We start from the raw sequence: 21,734 nt of genomic DNA, 5'->3' as shown, positions 1-21,734 counted from the left end.
ATAAGTTTTAAAAATTTACTAATTGTGTCTAAAATACTTTGGTGAGAACAAAATATTTAGTAAGAGAACTGTATAAGACATCATAGCGTGAGAACTCCACTCATCAATTGGTTATGATCCTCTTATTTTAATCAAATGAGAGAGAAGACTCAACCTGTCTCAATTTTAGAATGTATTATTTTCCATTAATGCTTATACATATGATGGTGTACAATGCAGACATTTATAGATCAGAAAAAACTAGCCACGTGGACCAAGAATTGGCATCAAGAAATGAATATCTAGATTCTAGATAATGGATGATGATGTTTCTTTTTGTTTTGGCTGCTAGATCATAGGGATAGTATTATATATTTTGCTAGACATACTATAATAAATTAATTGTGCTTTATGCTGCAATGAATTAGTGCAAAGTGCCAAACAGGCTTAATTTGATTTGAGTTGATTTTGGTGGTTGTACCTGGAAAGTTTCTTTTAATTCATACAACTCATATGGTTTGTTGAAGAGGAACATCTTATGTTGATCCTCAAGGGACCTTTTTTTGATTTCTCTACGGGTTGCTTTGCCTATGCTTAAGGCTTAACCAATTTCCATAATACTTCCCTCCAAAATAATCTAAGTTGTCTGATCCATATTAATTGAAACCTTCTGCAATTTCAAAATATCCCTGCTATTAGATCTTGGTTGCTTACTTCTTCCTGCTGTACATTTACATTGCTCCTTCAGAAGTATCACCCTTGGATTTGTATCAGATCTTGCTTCTATTTCTATGTTTTTTGACTTGCTTGGCCTTCCTAAGCATTTTAGATGTAGCTCCGCTTTTCGTTTTAAAAATAGTATACCATAGAAGCACAAGTCATTCAGTGAAAATTGGCAAACAAAAAGATCATTAAAAAAGGGATTTAATCAGGAAAAAGTTAAGTTTTTTTTTGATAGGTAACTTTTCTTGATTTTCATTGATAATAAGAAGAGGAATTACATTAGAAAGCCAAATGCAAAAGTTGGCCAAAAGCATTACAAACATATATCATCCCTACCCACATACATATATAGCCTTCAAACTTTAAAAGGGCATTAACACCCTACCAAAACACCATAGCATCCCAACCCACAAAAGATTACAAAAAAGAGTGTTTAACTGCCCAAGGCAATGCCACCGTCCTTCGTCCACCATCCACCTGTGCTTAATCTTTAAACCATTGTGCCGCCTCCTCCCTCGTGAAATTGGGAATAGTCCGGTCGTTCTGAACTGATCGTGGTGTGCTGAGAGGACGGGTTCCTTGGCTCTGCTTACTGCCCATCTCACTTGTGCCTGCCTCTTCAACCATGGAAATATCCAGTCACATTTCGTGCACCGTGGACTTGCCAACATTCTTCTGCACTTTCCTCACAATTTGGTGTCGCAGCGGCTGGCCTAGAGCTGTCACACTCTTGCATGGTGTCACCTTCATAAATCCTTGCCTCCCCTCATGCGATACCCATATCTTTTCTTGCAAGAAATATACAACCTTCTTCCACCCTTTTTCCGCTTGCAGAATATGTACACCTTGTGGATTCGCTGATGACCGAATAACTAGGTTTTGAATCGAAGTATCCCCTCCCCCCATTAGTCTCCATGGCTCTTGACCCATCTCCAACCCACACCTAGAACAACTCTGTTCACTATTTCATCTAGCCCCTGCAACCATTGTGGGTCAACACATGCTGTCACGACCCTTCGTACTTCCTCCTTGGTCTCGCCCACAATCAATGCCATTGCAATAAAGAGTGAAACCACATCCAAGTTGGAGTGTGTCCTCCAGTTGGAGTCCAAATACTCCATTCCATACATTTGCTAGATGCCTTCCAGGAACTCCGTTCCTCAAACATGATTTGTTCTTCAAATGCCTAACCATGATCTTTCCTTCATACACTTTCGTCTGATTATCCGACTCAAGCGCGCAATTGGCCTCCATTTCCTCCTCGCCACATGAAACCCTGTGAATTGCCCTGCCTCTTCTCCTTGAAAACACACACCCTTTGCTCTGCGTGGTGTCAATAAATAATTGCAAATTTTGTCACGTGCGAGGGATTGATATTCCCTGAGTGCCATCTGGAGTATTTATTCATAATTGTGTTGTACTCCCTTCATTAATCAACAAAAATGCTTTTTTGGCATCTTCATTGTATTATCCAAACTTTAGTCTAGGTCAAGAAGTCTAAGGTCTTCAAGTATTTTGTTTTGAATTCCCAAAGCTGCATTTGCACCCATATTCGTTAGCTTGTCCGCCACCTTATTGGCTTCTTTGTAGACATAGGAAATCTTAAAATCCTCAAATTCTATTAATAGGCTTCTAATCTACTGTATGTGTTTGTCAAGATGCCACGCTTCCAGTTTCCCTTTCTTTACTCCATTAGTGATTATCTTCGAGTCACCTTCAAGGTGCACTCGATGGATACCCAATTTAACCCCTAAGACTAAAGCCTCTTTAGCTGCTACACATTCTACCACATTATTTGTTCCATCCTTTAGTCATTTGGCCACAAAAGCAAGAGTGTTGCCTTGATGATCTCTTGCTATACAACCACAGCCAGAGAACCCGAGCAGCCCCATCAAAGTTAATTTTCACCCATCCTTCCTTTGGTGGTTGCCAAAATGCCTTCTCCCTTTCTATTTAGGATTAGCCCTTAAGAGCCCATTAACGGGCCCAGGAAAAAGTTAGTTTTAAAAAAAAGTAAAAGAACATAAAAAAGAAAAGAGTCTGGTGCTTTTTAAATTTGTAGGCCTTCAATAAGTCATAGATATAGGGATAAAATATAATTGGGATTTTAGCCCATGAATTGTGGAAAGTCATTTTAGTTCATAGTCTTGAATCTTGATTGCGTTGTATTGCGCAACACATTGCATAATGTTTAATAATAGCTAGATGATAACGTTCTTTTCAATGTTTCAATTAATATTCACTTTGTATAAAATCAACCTACAATTGAGTAAACAGTTCCCAAAAATTATATATACTCAATGGTTCTTGCTACTATGAAGAGAGCTACACTAGAATGTCGTATTGTCCTAATAATGAAGCTCTTGGGTTAGAGCCTCTATAAGTTATAGTAAGTTTCCACAATCCATAAGAATTTTCAATTGCTACTTTTGGAACCGATTGTGTAAAGATTTTTTCATCAACATTTCAGATCACACTGCGTGATCCATCATCAAGATGAAAGAGAAAAAACAAAAGGAGAAAATGAGATGTGTTGCAAACTAAAACTCTCTAAAAAGGGGAGGGAGTTTGAAGAGGTGGGAGAAAGGTTAAACAAGGCCACAAGAAGTCAAAACATGCCAAAAAATGTAATATCCTCCCCTGATTTGAACTTTGACTTGTAGAAATTTAACTTAAGGAATATTGTCAAACACTTTGTATGCAAACTCATAAAGCTGATTTCCTCAATAAATTGCTTTCCAATGAGTAGATTTACGAACAACTATGAAGTGACATTAAAATGTATAATACACATCATAACATTTTCACAAACACTTGGCACACATTCAACAATATATGAAAAATCTGGAAACTCTTTCAATCTGCTGATAAAGGGTGATTTTTAAATGTAGATGTGCACTTACAGCTGCCTTAAAGGCTGCAACAACTATTCAGACTTGTATTCAACAATTATTATGCAAAGTATCAAAAATTTGACAGAAGAAACCTGGAATTAGTTGTCGTAGTATTTTGCAGATGTAGTCGACAGCCTTCCAAACTTCTAATCAGCCGGAAAAACAAGTAAACTTGATACCAACATTGTTCATGCTGTACTGTAGCAAAATACTGTTCATGCGGCACTATAGCAATAACTAACTTCAGATCTGCACCTCAAACCCTTGTAAATTTCTTTATGCGAACGCCCCAAATGAAACCCAGTGTGTTTCCTGAAGTGAAAACACCATTGATCCTCCTGACTGTGTCTTCCAACAGCGAAGAGAATGCTAGCAAAGAGGGATTCCGTCCTCCAAGCCCGATAATCAGATATCCAACAACATAACATTAATCTTCATCCAAGCATACAAAAAAAAATCTCTTCCATTTCTTTTATAGTGTTCTCACAAGAGCTCAATCCTTCGTTTTCTCAATGTGGGATAAAACATAACTCCCTTTATGTACCTTATGTCTCCAATGTGTTATAAAAATAAAGGGAACTCTTTTAATTTAAATATTTCCCACAAACTATAGTCTATGCATTAATAAAGTTAAATATTTAAATTTAACTTTATAAAATGGCTTTATCAATGCATAACAAATCTTATCAATGACAAATAAGTTTTCCTGTCGATTTTAAACAATTACCATCGACATACCACTGTGACTGAATGTCCGGCCATGTCCAAGATGACTTACTATAAATAGTAAGTATGCCAAAAGTTGCCTCAGAACCCCTCAGAAAGACTTGCAACTGAAACTGTCTAGGCCAAATGGCCTCTAAGCCCCTTTAATGTCCTAGTTAGCCTACGGGACTGTGGGGAAATAGGCTAACGACAACATCATGCTATGAATGCTAGAAAGGAGACATTATAGTCCGCCCTTCCCAAAATTGCTTGTCCTCAAGCAATTTCAGCTCTGGATGCTGCAATATCTGCTCATTTTCTCAAGTAGCATCCTCGACAGGTAGGTTCCTCCACTTCACTAGATACTCCCTAATAGTCCTCCTGCAAAGCACCCTCTCCCTGGAGTCAAGTATGGCCTCGGGAACCAAGATAAGCTTTCCCTCATCATCAAGAGGTGGCAATACTACTGAAGGCACCACATTGTGACCCAATGCCTTCTTAAGGCGTGACACATGGAACACATTATGCACTTTGCTGTCTGCAGGCAACTCCAACTCATAAGCTACTTCGCCCACTCTCCTGATTACTTTGAACGGTCCATAGTAGCGTGGTTTCAATTTCTCTGCTCCACTCTTCTTGAGAGAGGACTGTCTATACGGCTGTAACATGAGGTACACCATATCTCCCACCTCAAAAGACCTCTCAACCCTGTGCTGATCAGCATATTGCTTCTGCTGATTTTGTGCTTTTTGCAAATTTTCCTTCAAGGATCGCATAATGTCCTGACACTCCTGCAAAGTATCCTTGGCCTTAGGCACCCTGCTGTCCCCAAATAACAAATCCAAAAAATTAGGAGCATCATACCCGTACAGTGCCATAAAAGGGGACATTTGAATAGACATATGGAAAGAGGTATTATAGCAGTACTCCCCTAGATGTAGCCACTTCACCCAAGCCTTCTGCTCTCTTGCAATGTAGTTTCGAAGGTACCCCTCAACCCATTTGTTCACTATCTCTGTCTGCCCATCAGTTTGGGGGTGGTAGCTGGTACTCGGAGTGAGCTTTGTTCCACATAACCTGAACAACTCCTTAATTGCCTTTTCTATTTCATCCTTACATCTCTTCGGATGGCGGTAAGGTGTGATGATAACTGGCTTAGCCCCTTCCTCTAATTCAATAACATGCTCGATTCCCCTATCCGGGGGTCTCCCTGGAGGTATCTCACCAAACACCTTAGTATGTTTGGTTATTATTTTTTGTACATCAGGTGGATACTCTTGTTTATGCTGCTCTGTCATCTCAGGCATTACTCTAAACTCTGTTGCCCACTGCACCTGATCATGTCTAAAGAAACTCTTCATCCGCTTGAGTGACACCACTCGAAGTCTCCCATCAGACAAACCTCTGAGCACTATCTTCTTACCATTTGCCTCAAACCTCATTTCCATTTTCTCAAGGTTAAATGTAAACTCTACCAGAGACTTCATCCAGTTCATCCCAAGCACCATATCCTGATCACCAATGTTGACCACAAAGAAATCTCCTGTCATGTCATAATCTCCCAAACGAAGCTGCAAGTTGGAGATTTTCTTGGTACATTCAATTTTGAAGCCATCGGCAACCATCACCTTAAATCCCCTATGCTCCTCTGTATGTAGCCCTCTGCGTGGCACAAACTTCTCATCAATGAAGTTATGTGTCGCCCCTGTATCAATGAGTGCCACAACTCTCTGTCCATCCAAGGTTCCCCTAACTCTGAAAGTGACGTCGTCCTGTAAACTTGACAACTGAGCTATCGTGCTATCACCGCGTGCTTCCTCCTGTGAAGAACTATCATCATCTCCATCTGATTCGGATGACTGCTCTGAATCTCCATCTACTGACTCTTCGGCTGAAAAGTACTCCATCTGCTTAGCTTTTGCTTTCAATGGACACTTATGTGACAAATCCCAAAGCTCCCTGCAATGAAAACAAAGCTTCTTCTTCCTGAGATCATTAAGTGTCTCATTGTCCAACCTCTTACTTTCCTCCTTAGCTGGCTGAACCTCTTTATGAAAATGTTTCCCATCCTTATCTTTCCTTGAAGGGAAACTCTTTGCCTGGAATTTATTTTTTGAAGATGAAGAGGAATCCATGTCACGAGCTTTCTTAATGGCTTCCTGCAAAGTGGGAGGGTTGAGAGCTTTAATCCACCCTCTCAACGGATCAGCTAACCCATCCATAAATAGAACTAGTATCCTCCGTTCAGATACATCTGTTACTAACACTGCAAGTTTCTGAAACTCTGAAATGTATGTTTCCAATGATCCCCACTGTTTAAGCTGAGCTAACTCCTTGAAATGGAGTTCTGGATCCTTCCTATCAAAACGTTCAATCAGCCTCTCTGTAAACTCCACATATGAGGTAATGTGTGCATGTCCCATAGTGACCATACCATGATGCCACCACTCGTGTGCTAACCCATCCAGATGAATTGCTGCGTACTTAATAGCTTCTTCCTCGGGCATAGGGTTCAATTGAAAGTATGTGTCAAGCTTTTGAACCCAAGCTCTTGCTGTAGACTTTCCTGAGCCATCATAATATGGTAACTCAAGTCTCCCTACTTTCTTCCGTAGCTCATAGCTCTGGTTCCTGTCATGTCCACGTGGCATATGTTTCATCCGCACATCCATATACTCCCTAAAGGTAATTGCAGCAATAAAAGCTGGCCCTCCGGCTTCCCAATCTCTCCTCAACTGGTCCTGTATATCAGTAATCTGGGGCTCTGGTACGAGTTGCTCTGGAGCTCTAGGAGGAAATGTAGGAATCATGGGCCTTGAACTCACTGTCTTAGCTCGCTGGGGTGCATGACCGAAATTGTTCCCAACTTGTTCATCTCCATTATGTGTCCCATCCTGATCATTTCCATTTTGATTGTTACCATTCTGATTATTTCCTCCACCCATGTTAGCATTCAACCCCATTTGACGAGCCATCATCTGCATCATAAGATCCAATCTCTGATTCTGTTCCTGTGCCCTTTGTTCTGCTACTCGCTGACCCTGTACCAAGGTCTCTAATAACTGTAAGAATCTTTCCTCTCCAGGCTCTGGACCGACATTCCCGCCTCCACCTAATCTTGTATTCCTGTCATCTCGGTCACCCATATTGCTGTCTTGATCAAAGAATACCTCCGTTGTGTCTGTATGACTGGATTCTATACCCCCCTGTACGGATGAACTAGACTGTTTGCTTTGCAGGTCTGAACTCCTACTTTGTCTTGCTCTGATATTGCGGAAATTATAAGGCCCCTGTCATATGCTCAAACATAAATGCTCTGATTTTAGTGTTTTGACATTTCATCAAACACTTTCCCCTCTATCCGCCAGTTCCAAATTTCCTATAAGACCTCCACAGGATGGCAGGACTTATAGCTCTGATACCACTGTAATATCCTCCCTTGATTTGAACTTTGACTTGTAGAAATTTAACTTAAGGAATATTGTCAAACACTTTGTATGCAAACTCATAAAGCTGATTTCCTCAATAAATTGCTTTCCAATGAGTAGATTTACGAACAACTATGAAGTGATATTAAAATGCATAATACACATCATAACATTTTCACAAACACTTGGTACACATTCAATAGTATATGAAAAATCTGGAAACTCTTTCAATCTGCTAATAAAGGGTGATTTTTAAATGTAGATGTGCACTTACAGCTGCCTTAAAGGCTGCAACAACTATTCAGACTTGTATTCAACAATTATTATGCAAAATATCAAAATTTGACAGAAGAAACCTGGAATTAGTGGCCGTAGTATTTTGTAGATGTAGTCGGCCAGCCCTCCAAACTTCTAATCAGCCGGAAAAACAAGTAAACTTGATACCAACACTGTTCACGCCGTACTGTAGCAAAATACTGTTCATGCCGACTGTAGCAAAAACTAACTTCAGATCTGCACCTCAAACCCTTGTAAATTTCTTTATGCAAACGCCCCAAATGAAACCCAGTGTGTTTCCTGAAGTGAAAACACCTTTGATCCTCCTGACTGTGTCTTCCAACAGCGAAGAGAATGCTAACAAAAAGGGATTCCGTCCTCCAAGCCCGATAATCAAATATCCAGCAACATAACATTAATCTTCATCCAAGCATACAAAAAAAAAGCTCTTCCATTTCTTTTATAGTGTTCTCACAAGAGCTCAATCCTTCATTTTCTCAATGTGGGATAAAACATAACTCCCTTTATGTACCTTATGTCTCCAATGTGTTATAAAAATAAAGGGAACTCTTTTAATTTAAATATTTTCCACAAACTATAGTCTATGCATTAATAAAGTTAAATATTTAAATTTAACTTTATAAAATGGCTTTATCAATGCATAACAAATCTTATCAATGATAAATAAATCTTCTTGTCGATTTTAAACAATTACCATCGACATACCACTGTGACTGAATGTCCGGCCATGTCCAAGATGACTTACTATAAATAGTAAGTATGCCCAAAGTTGCCTCAGAACCCCTCAGAAAGACCTGCAACTGAAACTGTCTAGGCCAAATGGCCTCTAAGCCCCTTTAATGTCCTAGTTAGCCTATGGGACTGTGGGGAAATAGGCTAACGACAACATCATGCTATGAATGCTAGAAAGGGGACATTACAAAAAAGGTAACAAAGAGAGAGAGAACCAAAATAATAAAAAAAGAACCCAAAACAAACCCATAAGAAAACAAAATAAAAGAGACAGAACTAAGAAAGAAAAAAACACACACACACACATATAAGGACTAAATAAATAATTAAAAATGCTAATGAAGTAAAGCTAATAAATAAAAAACCAATAGTAATATATGTATAGAATATAATTGGTTGGTTATATATAGCTAACTAAATTACATTCTATGACATAATACTATGGCAAAGTACTTAATTAGTTGATAATATTACTGTCATAACTAATTAATTATTTACTACATAAATAATAATATACTAACTGATTAGTATATATCTCAAACTAATTAATTATATTACTATTACTATAGTATTTTAAAATAAGTTGGTTGTATATATAACCAACAAAATTATATTCCCTGTATATAATACTATAGTAATATAATCAATAAGTTGGTTGTATATATAACCAACAAAATTATATTCCCTGTATATAATACTATGGTAATATAATCAAATTAGTTATATATCTATATATAAAACTAATTAATTGCATTATAGTAGAATAAGAATACACACACACGCAAACGCAAGGAAAAATAAACATTAAGATGAAGAATCCAAGTGTAAAATGTAAACACACAAGACAACTTAAAAAAGAAAACACAAATAAAGACATAAAGCTGAGGTAAACAGTAAAATTCAAAAATAAAAGCCAACGGTAAAATAAACAAAGTGAGAAAGATAAAGAGTGAACACAAAACAATTCACAAAAATAACAATAAAAGCAAGATGAAGAAGAGTGCAAGTGCAAGAACTAATTTAGAAGTATATTTATATTGTTAAATATGATAACGTTGGTCAGTATGGAAGGATGTGAAATTGATGTATACATGTATATCAGAAGTGAACTGTTATAGATGTATACATACACAATCATATTTATGATCTAATTAACGACCCTTTCCAGCAACAATCTGACTGTGCATATTGTTGGGTGGATATTGTGCAACCGATAGTTTTGGGTAAAATCCAGTCACAAAATAGGATGACTAGCTACACTGTGTGAGACAGAGGCTCTCCTACCTTAAAGGGAAGGCTCCCCCTTCTCACTGTTCCTTGGATCAACTCAAGGTAAGCAAGAAGTTGAGAGATATTGTAAGGGGTGTTACCAATATTCTCTCCTCTTAACCTTCAGGAAAGAATCCACTTACCCTTGGAACAAGTAATGGGCAAGATGAAATCTCTAATTACACTTCTATCTAGTAGTTAGAAATGGTGATACCAATAAACCAACACCAACTGAAAGGCTGATTGATAGCATACCAGTTTGGCTTTAAGTTCTGTTTACTTAATTTATAAGAAAATTCACTACCATTGGGGCACAAAGACACAAAGACTTCCCGAAGTAGATGATTTCTACTTTATTCTATGAGAAAAAACTCTACCATTTGGGCACAAAGACTTCTAGAAGTAGGGAAATTCTAACCATCTTTCGTGAATTTGAGACAACAATACAAGCTACAGTCAAAGCTTGTTGTCTATATATTACCACAATCGCTCCTAGTCAAAGCTTCGACTCTGATTGCTTCTTAAATCACTATGTTGTATTGTTGAACACACAATAATAACATGAATCAAAGACAATAGGCACAAAATATAGTCAAAGCTTCTAATTTGCCCTATCACAATTGTTTCTAGTCAAAGCTTCCAATCCAATTGCTTCTTTTATTCACTTTTCTTCTAAATTTGTACTACACAATCAAAGTTATGCTTGCACAAGTTTGGCAGAGCTTTCTTGCATACAACAAAAGATGATTTTTACAATGAGGGGGCATTCTTTAATATAGGCAAAGGAGTTGAGAAAAAGATGGAGGAAAAGGTGGGACCAACTCAACCAACTTTGACCTTGTCTAACTAAAAGAGAAATTATTAGGTTACATGCAACTTGCATTACATGTAATTACAAATTTTCGTGTAATACGTCCTCTTCAATTATAAACATGAAAGAAGAAGAAGAAAGACAGAAGAGAATTGAAACAATCCTAGGGATTATCCTAAAAGCCCTTGCACTTGGTGATGCTATCCCGAATGGTCACATGATTGGGAGTTCCTGTATTTTGTGCCACTGCATTCACCTTGATAATCATGGTGTTGCGTCTTTTGATAGCCTTTGATTCTCTTTGATGAATTGTCCGTTGTCATGTGAAATCTTAATGTGATCAAACTTTTCTTGTTCAAGTTGTCGTGAATTCTCCTTTGTAGATTGACACATTCTAGATTCTCTGACACTTTGAAAACCTTCTTGATGGTGTCTGAATGTAAACTTGAAACAACTTTCCATCAGCATCTTTAACTTTTTTTTTGAAGTAAAGTGCTTGGTGCATGGGAATGCGTGTAAATGACAACTTTTGACTTTAAAAGTGTGACCTTTAGTCAAAAATGGGTTCTTTGGATGTCATTACACAAAGTGAATTCTATTTAAATGCGATATCTAATGAGGAATATAAAATGAGATGACATGCGAATGCGGATGGAGAATGAGCTTACATGTAAGTGCATATGAAGGATGAGATAAAATGCATAATGACAAAGGAAATGAAATGACATGTATTTGCTCATGGAGGTGTAAGTGCATATGGAAGGAATGAACGCAATGTGCCTTGAGGCGAAGTGAACTTTTATAAACGTCTTTGAGGAAAGGTGTAAGTCCAAGTACATGGGAATACATGCACGTGACATTTTTTGACCTTTTAAAAGTGACTTTTAGTAAAAATGGGCTTTCAAGATACAATTAAATGTAAAAGACTTTTCGTGTAATCATGACATGTGATTGGGTGTGGAAAGTGAGATGAGTGAAAATGGAAATGGAGAATGAGATTATATGCACCTACGGATGATGAATGAGATGAAAAACATGTAATTGCATTTGACAAATGAGATGACAAGTGTTGTGACATGAAAGATGGAAATGGAATGTGATGATGCTCTCGTATGAAATGGAAGGTGGAGTGAAGTGAAACATGACCAAGTTATTGGGAAAGAACTTGCAACTTCTCCAAAATGAAGAAAAATCGAAAATCAAATAAGCAAACAATGAAAAACAAGCACAAAACAAACACATACCTTTGGTCTTAAACTCAAACATGTTAACAAGCAAGTTTTTTTTTTTTTTTGATCAGTAAATGACCAAAGCCTTGATTATAATAAAATTAATAATAAAACAACAAAGTATTTGCATTCAAATGGGCACTGGTAGGAAAGAACGGAGAAGAAAACCTCCAGTCTTGCTCAGGACTGTAGTTTTTTATTTTTACATAATTAAAAGAGGCATACCCTAGTTGCCATTATTCAAAATTCATTTAAATACAAAAAGAAAGACTAGAGTCCTTTTCTCAGTTTTGTAATCTTGAGTAATCCCTATACCGTTCTTTGCTAGTTCTTATCCGAGGAAAGAGTGACTGATTCGACCAGATCTTTATATACTTCAAAGTTCAAAGATACCTCTTTTTAAATTTTGCATAGAATAAGAGCGCCTTTCAAACCTGCTGATCAATAGTATAACTTAAACTGAGCATTAGTACTATTAGTTAAAAATCTTTCATTAAGAGATCCTTTGATTCCAGGCCGGGTATTCATGAAATTCTTTGCACAGTCATTACTGGAGTCAGTCCAAGATATAGGCTGATTTCTCTCAATTCAAATAATAATCACTAAAAATACAAGCTTGACCCTAGCATTCTTTAATCTATATAAAAATCATTATCAAAATTCTAAGTCCTGCTTAGCCAAGTATATATCTAGAAGTCTTAATTTACCTGAGGTTAACTGAAATTTTATTGATCAGTAATTGCATGCATAAATTAGACTCTTGACCTTACTAGTTACTTTAATGTCATCTTTAAATAGCATATTGTGATTTTGTTCTTTTTAGAGTTGCCTCAGAGAGTTGCTATGTACAATATTCTATTACATCGAACCATAATGAATTGGTTTCTCCACATCTACTCAGTTTACTTTCATATTTAGTTTGTAACATGGTATACTGAAAACACTTCCTCTGTCGCAGCTAAATAGAAAAAACAAGACCCGGCTTAATTTAGCAAATTCTATTAGAATGTTATTTTTCCTTATCCATTTAAATCCTAACAAGCATCACTGTTCGAAGGAGATAAAATGCAAAAGTTAATCACAGCAAACTGATATAGATATAGCATTCATATATATTTATGATAACATGAATTTACATATAGTCGTTTTTGGATAAGGGAGTGCCTGAGCTTATATACATTAAAACTGTGCTTACAGGCCACCTTCTGAAGTAGGAACCAGGAATATATACATATCTTCCTATATACAAGATCCTAACATTAACTTTCAGAAATTGCAAAGACTAAAATCAGAACTTACTATATATTGTTCTGATCTGAAATAAGAAACTAAGTTACATATATGATAATTACTCAAAAAATCTTGAAAACAGAGCCTACAAGGCTAAAAGGGAGGGGACAAAGACCTAAAAGGGCAAAACTGACTCAAAAGGCCGAGAACAGGGAAGGGGAGACAAAACAGGGGAAACCCCCAACCAAATTTTTGGAATACAAACACTTAACAACCAAACTGCACTAGCATGTATAAGTCCTCCAAATCAGGCTCCTATTTCCAATATACCATGATAATCTTTGCAATGTCCTTGGGATTCTTTGTTTGGGAATTTGGCAGGAATTCAAAGGCACTCTTTTCCTTGCTTGATTTTTCCATGTTAGGCATGCAGATTTCCAATGCCTCTAGGTTGTTGAGCTCCACACTTGGATGGATATAAGACTTAAAGATGTCGAGATAATTTTTGAGCCAAACCTTGCTGCTATCTTCTATAATCCCTCTCCACTGGATAAGAAGATGGATGCTGGCCTCCATTTTTGGCCATTCCTTATAAAAAGCCACATTCTCTTGGATGACCAGAGAGGTGCAGCTAATTACAACGGCCAAATCAAAACTACTAGGTGGGTGCACCATATACATTTCTGGAAGAGGGATCCTAAGTTTTTTATCAGGGTTCTTTATAGCTTCTTCCAGACCCACACACCAAACTGGGTCAAAGGCGTTATAGCAAAGTCTGATCATAGCCCACTTCTCTACCTTGACTCTAGCCAACAACCTATGAATGCACCTATAACGTCACTGTTAGTTTGCTAAGAGAAATCGTAGTTGAAAATACCTTCTCCAATGACACAGCTCACCGCAGTCCTATTCATATCATCCACTGGTTTCAGCAGTCGGTTCCATCTCTCGGTTTTCACATTGCCTCGAAATGTCATGGTCCGTACCTTTGAAGCATCGAATAAACTGATATTAGTATCCATCTTAGGGTTTAAACTAGCTCAGACTGATAGAGAAGGAGAAATTAATAATTATAAATAGGATACTAACAATCTACAGTCGAAGGATCTAGAACAACCTAGATTAGTGACGTCAACAGCTGATGCCACCCACATGACGCTGGATTGTGATGATGCTTAATAGATCCTAGTGTCACCACATGATGGGAAAAATGGGGGAGAAATATATAGAGTGAGCTGTTTTAGGATGGCAATATAACACCACATCCTAGAAATGATTAGTACCTTATTAATACTCGGCTTCTATCCATCAAAGTGCTCTTATAATAATTTGCGAATCCTACCTCCTATGTGTAGAAGTTGAGACATTGCATTGTATTTAGGGATCCTTTCTATATTCTAATTTTAAACTATATCTTAAATCTATTTGTTTTTAAGAACCGCACTAATAATTCTCCGTTTGCCCCTGTGTTTGCTGTATAGATTGAGATTACATATTTATACATAAAGAAATACATATCTATAAGTTTTTTAAGACTCGTTAACCTGGGCTAAGTGGATAAACTAGAGATGGAGATGTTATTTATTCGAATCCTAATTACCTGAATTGTTCTACTGGGCTAATTTAGTTGAAATATCCAGTTATAATTGGAGCTGCTTTTTATTCCCGATTAGTTTGCTTAAGATTAAATATAAGAGCTATACTTATGTACCCGAGGTTCCTATAAAAACTATTAATCATTAAAAATTAAAAAATCTTTGCCATCAGCACCCTTATTAGCCAGCTGATCTGCCTTTTTGTTACCTTCCCGAAAAGTATGTAAGGATTTGAGTATCTGTAAAACGATCCAGATTATTAAGAACTTCTTCTAGTTTTGAATTTAGGACCCAATTTGGCGTAGATCTTTTTCTAATGGCATTAAGGACAATCTGAGAATCTCCTTCAATAATAATCTTTGATAAACCTAAATCTAGGCAAATTTGGAGACCTTGTAGAGCTTCTAGTTCTGCGAGGTTGTTAGTTGTAGTATCTATGGGTTTTTCCCTTCTAGCAATCCACTTGCCCAACACATTATTAATGATACATCCGATTCCAACAGTACCGGGGTTACCTCTTGAGGCTCCGTCAAAATTTAACTTGGTCCACACCAGCGGTGGAGGAATCCATGTGTAGTTCTTCCTTGCTTCTTTGTTCTTCATTTTGTAAATAAGTGGAGGGTTAATTAGGATTTTCTAGTTCTTTTTCTTTAATCCATCCCAGCTTGAAAATGATCCTTCCTCTTTCAGGGTTTTCGTTAGATGAGTATTTAAGGTCTCCACTATACAAGCTTCGATTTTTTTAAGAATCCCAGATGATGATGATGGTGGGTTTGTAAAATATACGAGCGCCAGATAATGTTGATGGTAGTGATGATGGAGGGGGTGATAATGTTCTAATGATTTTTACCTTCCTAACTTTCGTAGAATGAAATCCCACTACTCAACTACTTGCTATTCTACTCCTATGAATGGAAAGATTAGCAAATGGACAGAGATCAAATCTGATGAAAGCTAACTAGTGGCTCTACCTCCATAGATGCAATGATTCAAAGGAAAAAGACTAGTTTACTACGCAAGGCTTCCCAACAAGCCGCTAAGATGCTAGTGGCCCAGTTATAGATCCCTATTAAACATTCACTAATATCACCATGCAACTATCCATCTACTCTTACTTAACAACCTTCTCAAAATGAAATCTACTTTAATAGCTTCAAAGGAAATCTAATTCTAACTATTGAAAGTAGAAACCATGCAATAACACCAAATGTTCTTAATTACCATGCAAGTCACAACAATAATAAAGAGAGGCAATTTTGGTATTATCTTAAGCAACAATTTTCTTCGACCCTTTACAAATGAGAGCAAATGGCCTTATATAGGGGTCCAAAATTAAAACCAACGGTAGAGATTAAGAAGCAAAACCAAAGATCCAAATTGGATCCTAAAAACCCTAATTAGGGTTGCCACCCCATTGGCCAATGAGAAGACGCCACCTCATCAATGGACCAACAAAAAAAGGGAAAGAGGCAACCAATGAAAAGGCACTAAAATGGTAGCCAATCAGAATCAGACACCTATCCTACCCAATAAGAAAGAGAATTTGCCACTTGGGCTTACATCAAATGATCTAATATAGTTCTACCCCTTTCATCTTTTTAGCCAAAGCAATGAACTTGGCTAGCTTGTCATTGACTTCCTTCATGGGAGGGCAAAGTGTATGTTTCATCTTGAGCTCAGCTGAATTCATCATGTTGCTCGTTGCTTGCAATGTTTTCTCATGATCCTTCTCATATTATTTCGCGTATCTGATAAAGGCATTAAGAGAGGCAAGGGTGCCCAAATGTTTCTTCTTGATGGCAACCTTCCCCAACTTATCCAATCTTGATCTAAATTCTATCTCATTGACATTCTCCTCTTGTCCACTTGAATTATCCCTTTGGTCTCTAGCCTCAAATATTTTCAAATCACTTCCTCCAAATTTGCTCTTCCTTGAGATTCACTTTTCAATTTTCACCGCCTCTAAATCAAATAAAGAGGTAGGACTCCATATAGAATTGCTTTTGATTTTGCATTGTCCTAAGTTGCAACTCTAAATTCTCGCTTATAATCTTAGCCCAATCAAATCTTCTCTTTCCATTTTCAATTTCATCAATAAAATAATATATCCAGTTCTCGAACTACATACCTTGAGCTAAACCCATGGTCCGGCTGAGAAGCACAATGAGATCGTCATACTCTGATTTGAAATTTGACATGGTGAGCCTTGATGATTTGGTAACTCCCTTTTTGCCTTCGTGCAACCAATTTTGCTTTAGGTGAATGAAGAAAGCCTCCTGATTATCCTGAAACGACTTGACCGCCTGATCCATCATTACCATTGTCATGCTTTTGTATTGGGGATATTAAATGCTTCTTCGACCACCTGTCCATTGATGTTGGCTAACACTCTCTTCCCTTCATAAAAAATGATGGACTTGGTAACAATATCAAATCAGAATGCACACTCCATTACCAACTCTGGACAAGGCAAGGTAGGAGGGAAAGCCGTTGCATGCACAATTCCACTTTTGTAGATCTTCTTTGCCATGGGGGATTGTCCTTCCTTCAATCTATCCTTTAACTATATCATGTTCATTGTACCGATATTGGTATCACTTATTCGCCTCACTTTCGAGAAGAAGGTGGTCTTAGGCACCAAGTCTTCTTTGTCTTTTTTGGTATTCGTTCCCTTTGTGTTCTTGCTTGCACTAACATCTACCATTCTAAACACTTATTTTTGTCCCTTCATTCTAAATAATATGGACCATATTTATCAATCTCCAACCTTCTTTCTATTGATGGAATCTAGCTTATTTTTGCCTCACCATGTCCTCTCTACACTTATCAATCTCCAACCTTCAACCTAGGGGTGGGACTACCACTTATTTCCGCCTCATTGTTACCTTAGGATGAACCACACTTATATCTCCCAACTTCAACCTAGAGTGGTTTACGGCATTTCTGCCTCGCCAAGTGTCCTATCACGAAATTTACACATATCTCTCCAAACTTCAACCTATCAATGGGATGATGAAGTGGTGGATGATGAATGCAAGAAGAATATAAGAGAAACAAACCAAGCAAGAACAAGAAGTGGAATCCACCGTTAAACCAATCTTCACCTCTAAAATGAATAAAATTTTACCTTAATTTTGTCTTTACCAATAATTAGGCCCTCTTCAATTTTAGATTAGATTTCAATATTTCAAGCCTCCTTGCAAATAATGATGCCCTAGCAGAAATCAGAATTTTGACTTCCTTGAAATTGCCCACATTTGCCAAAATCAAGCCCTTGGATCACATAGCCTCTTCACCAACAAAATCGCCCAAATCTAGAAATTGAAATCCCAGCCTTCGGAAAGAAAATCAGTCGTCAACAAAATTGTCCTAGCAAGAAAAATTCAGATCTGCCCTCAAAAAATCGCCTAAGGGAGAAATTCACCCAAGAAGGAAGAAGAAAAATGCCACGAAGCAAGGAAAAATCTGCCCAAAAATTGCTTAAATCTGCAAGTTGCCCTTTTAGAGAGAAATTGTTCAACACATGAGGAGGAGGAAGATGGAATGAGGGAATGAGAGAGGGGGAAACCCCTCTTATACCAAAATTTCCTTGTCCTTCTAGCTGACCGACTTGCTCTAGAGGAGAGCAAAATTAAATTAGCATCTTTATTAACGGCCTAGATTTAAATGCCATGCTAAAATTACTTCGTTCAAAGTGAAATTAGCCCATTTAATTGCCGGTTGTGATAAAAAATTGCAAAATAAAACAAGGAAAGCCTAGAAGATGCCAAAATTTTCATTTAACGACGTTTTGGCAATTAAAATATCATTGAAATTGAATTTAGCAAGCCAAAAATCAATTTTCAATTCCAATTTACCAATTTCCTCTAACATTTAAAAATCTCCTAAGCAATATTTCAACCAATTTAATGAGATTTTGCAATTTAATCCACTTTCAATTTTGCAATGCAATTTTAATTTTAACCAAAATAAATCCTTTTAACATCCAAAATTGATTTTCCATTTTCAATTTCACTATCAAAAATTTCCTTTTTCACCAAAAAATTCAAGATTTTCCAAAACAATTATATCTAAAAGATCTCATTTTGAAAATGTTCAAGTCTATACAATTATATCCAATGTCCAAAATCCATCTAAGTCCAAAATTTTGCAAATTTATCCTGCCGAATATTTGTTCTAACCATCGGAAAAAATGTTGTCTTCGAAATTTGTTTGGCCTAAGGATAAAATTACATGCTCTGAAAAATCAAGTTAACACCGGGTGAAAAAATAAATCCAACCACATCCCTCCTGGCCCAAAGGCGTCCAAAATGTAAAAATTTCAAATCAAAAACTTTTGGACAACTCCGAAAAATGCACTAAGGCGACCGAGAAAATTGCCAAAATCTGCGAAAATTGCCAAGGCTTGCCCAAAAAAGGGGGTCCCCAAAAGTTTTGGGGCGATGATGTGAAAACTTGACAACAATTATCAATGTTTGACGCCTTGTCCTCCTTGCACTATTTGCTAGATTCTCTACTGAGATGGCCCCTGATTTGTAATTATTTCGTTGCTTATAATGTAGTTCTAGATCATATGTCTCATCCAAGAATGAAAATAGATTCATTATTTTTACAACGTAGTTAAAATTTGCCGGGTGATTATCGAAGGGTGGATGGAGATCAGAGATTTTCTTCACCTTATTCTGTTTCTTGCTAGGGTTTCGGGATTCCAGTAATGGATATTCTATACAATTTGCCGAAAACCCTAACTTTTTAAGTTGCCATTTTCGACCTCTTTGTTGTTTGCCTTCATTTGCAAAGTTCGTATTTTTCACTTTTTCGTTATCTGCTCTACTTGCCATTTTTTTTTGTCAACAAACAAGTTGTTTTCATCATTTTTAAAGGCAAAATGCACTTTTCATGGTATATATATGGACAAGTGTGCAATAACAAGCCATAATATGCATGAAAATAGCAAGATAAGCATGAATTAATGAGCAAGTTTGAAAATGTCCACTTGGAGGTTACGAGCTAAGATAGCAATAATTATAGAATTTGAAGACCAATTCTCCTCCAAATTCAGATTCTCAAACAATAATTTGACTTTTTCTATACTTGCATTCAACAAATATTAATGAGAAATGAATGGTCGAATTTGACATGAAAATGCCAAATACATGGTCTCCAAAGACAATAACATGCATTAAAACTCAAAAATAACCCCTCTGGATCAAAGGTATGGGCTGGAAATGTCATTTTTTGAGTTTTTTGAACAAAAACGTGACTTTTTAATGCAAAAATCTGGGCCGTTTTTGCAAAAACGTGGCCCAAAAATGCATGTTTTTGAGTCATTTTTGACTTGTGAATGCAAAAACAACTTCCCCAAATAGCAATACATGGATCCAAATGCAAAAAGGTGACTTAAAAACACATAAAAGTGGATAAAAACCCCAATTTTCTCGGCATTTTTAGCAAAAAAGTGATTCATAAAAGGCATGAAACAAAAACATTTTGACTTCTAAACACCAAAACATGAGTCAAGATGCAATGCAAATCACCAAACATGCCAAATCGATTCCTCCTCTTGCCAAAACGTGAGCCAAAATGAAGATTTTTGGTGATTTTCTAAAAAATATGCCCTTGAAAGTAGTTAAAAATAACGTTTTTTAGCAAGAAAAATCCACATTCATTGTTTGAAAACCCATAGATTGGCAAAAACGACCCTATTGGAGAAGATTTCAAGAAAAACCATGAAGGAAATCAATCAAAATCTTCAAAAGCGGGTTCTTGAGAGTTCTTTACACGTGTTTTCTCCAAAAACATGTTTTAGAAGAGCAAGAACATGAGATTTCATGCAAAACACACCTTTTTATGGTCAATGCATATTTTAAAAACATGCTAAGATGCAAAACTCACCTTTTTGATGTGGATGCATGTTTTAAGTGAAAACTCAACTTTTTGGTGCAATGACATATTTAAGTTATAAAGCTGACCTTTTTGATGTCATTGCACATTTCAAGTGAGCTTGTATGCAAAGGCATCAAAAGGTCCACTTTTGATGGATTTTACATGTAAAGACATGAAAAAGGTCCACTTTTGATGACTTTTAAGTGATTTAATTAGCACATGTCAATTTAAATTCATTAAAATATTACTCAAATGGGACATAAATTATATTTACACATCATATTATCAATATAACATTTAAATATCATTTAATAAGTAATATTTATTAGAGCATTTGATTTAAATGTTAAAAATTAAATTGAACGATATAGTTAATATAGTCACTTAAGTGAAAAATAAAAAAATAAACTCAACTAAAAAATATAACATAAAGTGCACTATAGTTACTTTAAGTGAAAGTTTAATTGATAAAGTAATTAGAAAATATAATATTAAGTGAAACTAGGTTATATTTTTCAAAAAGTGAATGACAAATTAAAAATATAACATGATATTTTTAATTCGTGTTATTGCATAAAAAGGGCCCACTTTTTGGGCACTAAAATGGTCATGTCTTTTGATTGCCAACTCCGATTAAGCCCTAAGATAGATCAAATTGAAGGGAAAACCAAAAGCCATGACTTGAGCAAAACCAAAGGACTAAAAACTAAAAAACACACACTCAAAAGCAAAGAAAAGGACGATGAAGGCCTCAAAAATCAAGCATAGGCTCAACAAATAGAAAAACCAAAAGGGCCTGATGAAAGCTTTCAGTAAAAGAGTCCATTATATCAATTGGTACTGATTGGTTGATCAATACTAACCAATTAAATAATGACTTAAACTCAGCGAAATGCGAAACTAATTTGGAAAAGTTTCATACTATAACCTAGATTTTGTGGTGACAAAATGCAGGA

The 21,734-nt window shown here is 36.6% G+C and overlaps 1 protein-coding gene across 8 annotated transcripts in view; it reads left to right on the top strand.

The window, feature by feature from the left end:
* Positions 1-21,734, top strand: part of DBE1 (debranching enzyme 1) — a 360,131-nt gene that overhangs the window by 23,851 nt on the left and 314,546 nt on the right. The gene's annotated exons all lie outside the window — the stretch shown is intronic.

The sequence above is a fragment of the Cupressus sempervirens genome, chromosome 2 (assembly GCF_028749045.1).
Source record: "Cupressus sempervirens isolate cs-2001-9-10 chromosome 2, ASM2874904v1, whole genome shotgun sequence".
Classification (NCBI taxonomy): domain Eukaryota; kingdom Viridiplantae; phylum Streptophyta; class Pinopsida; order Cupressales; family Cupressaceae; genus Cupressus; species Cupressus sempervirens.
This window is presented reverse-complemented; position numbering and strand designations above follow the sequence as displayed.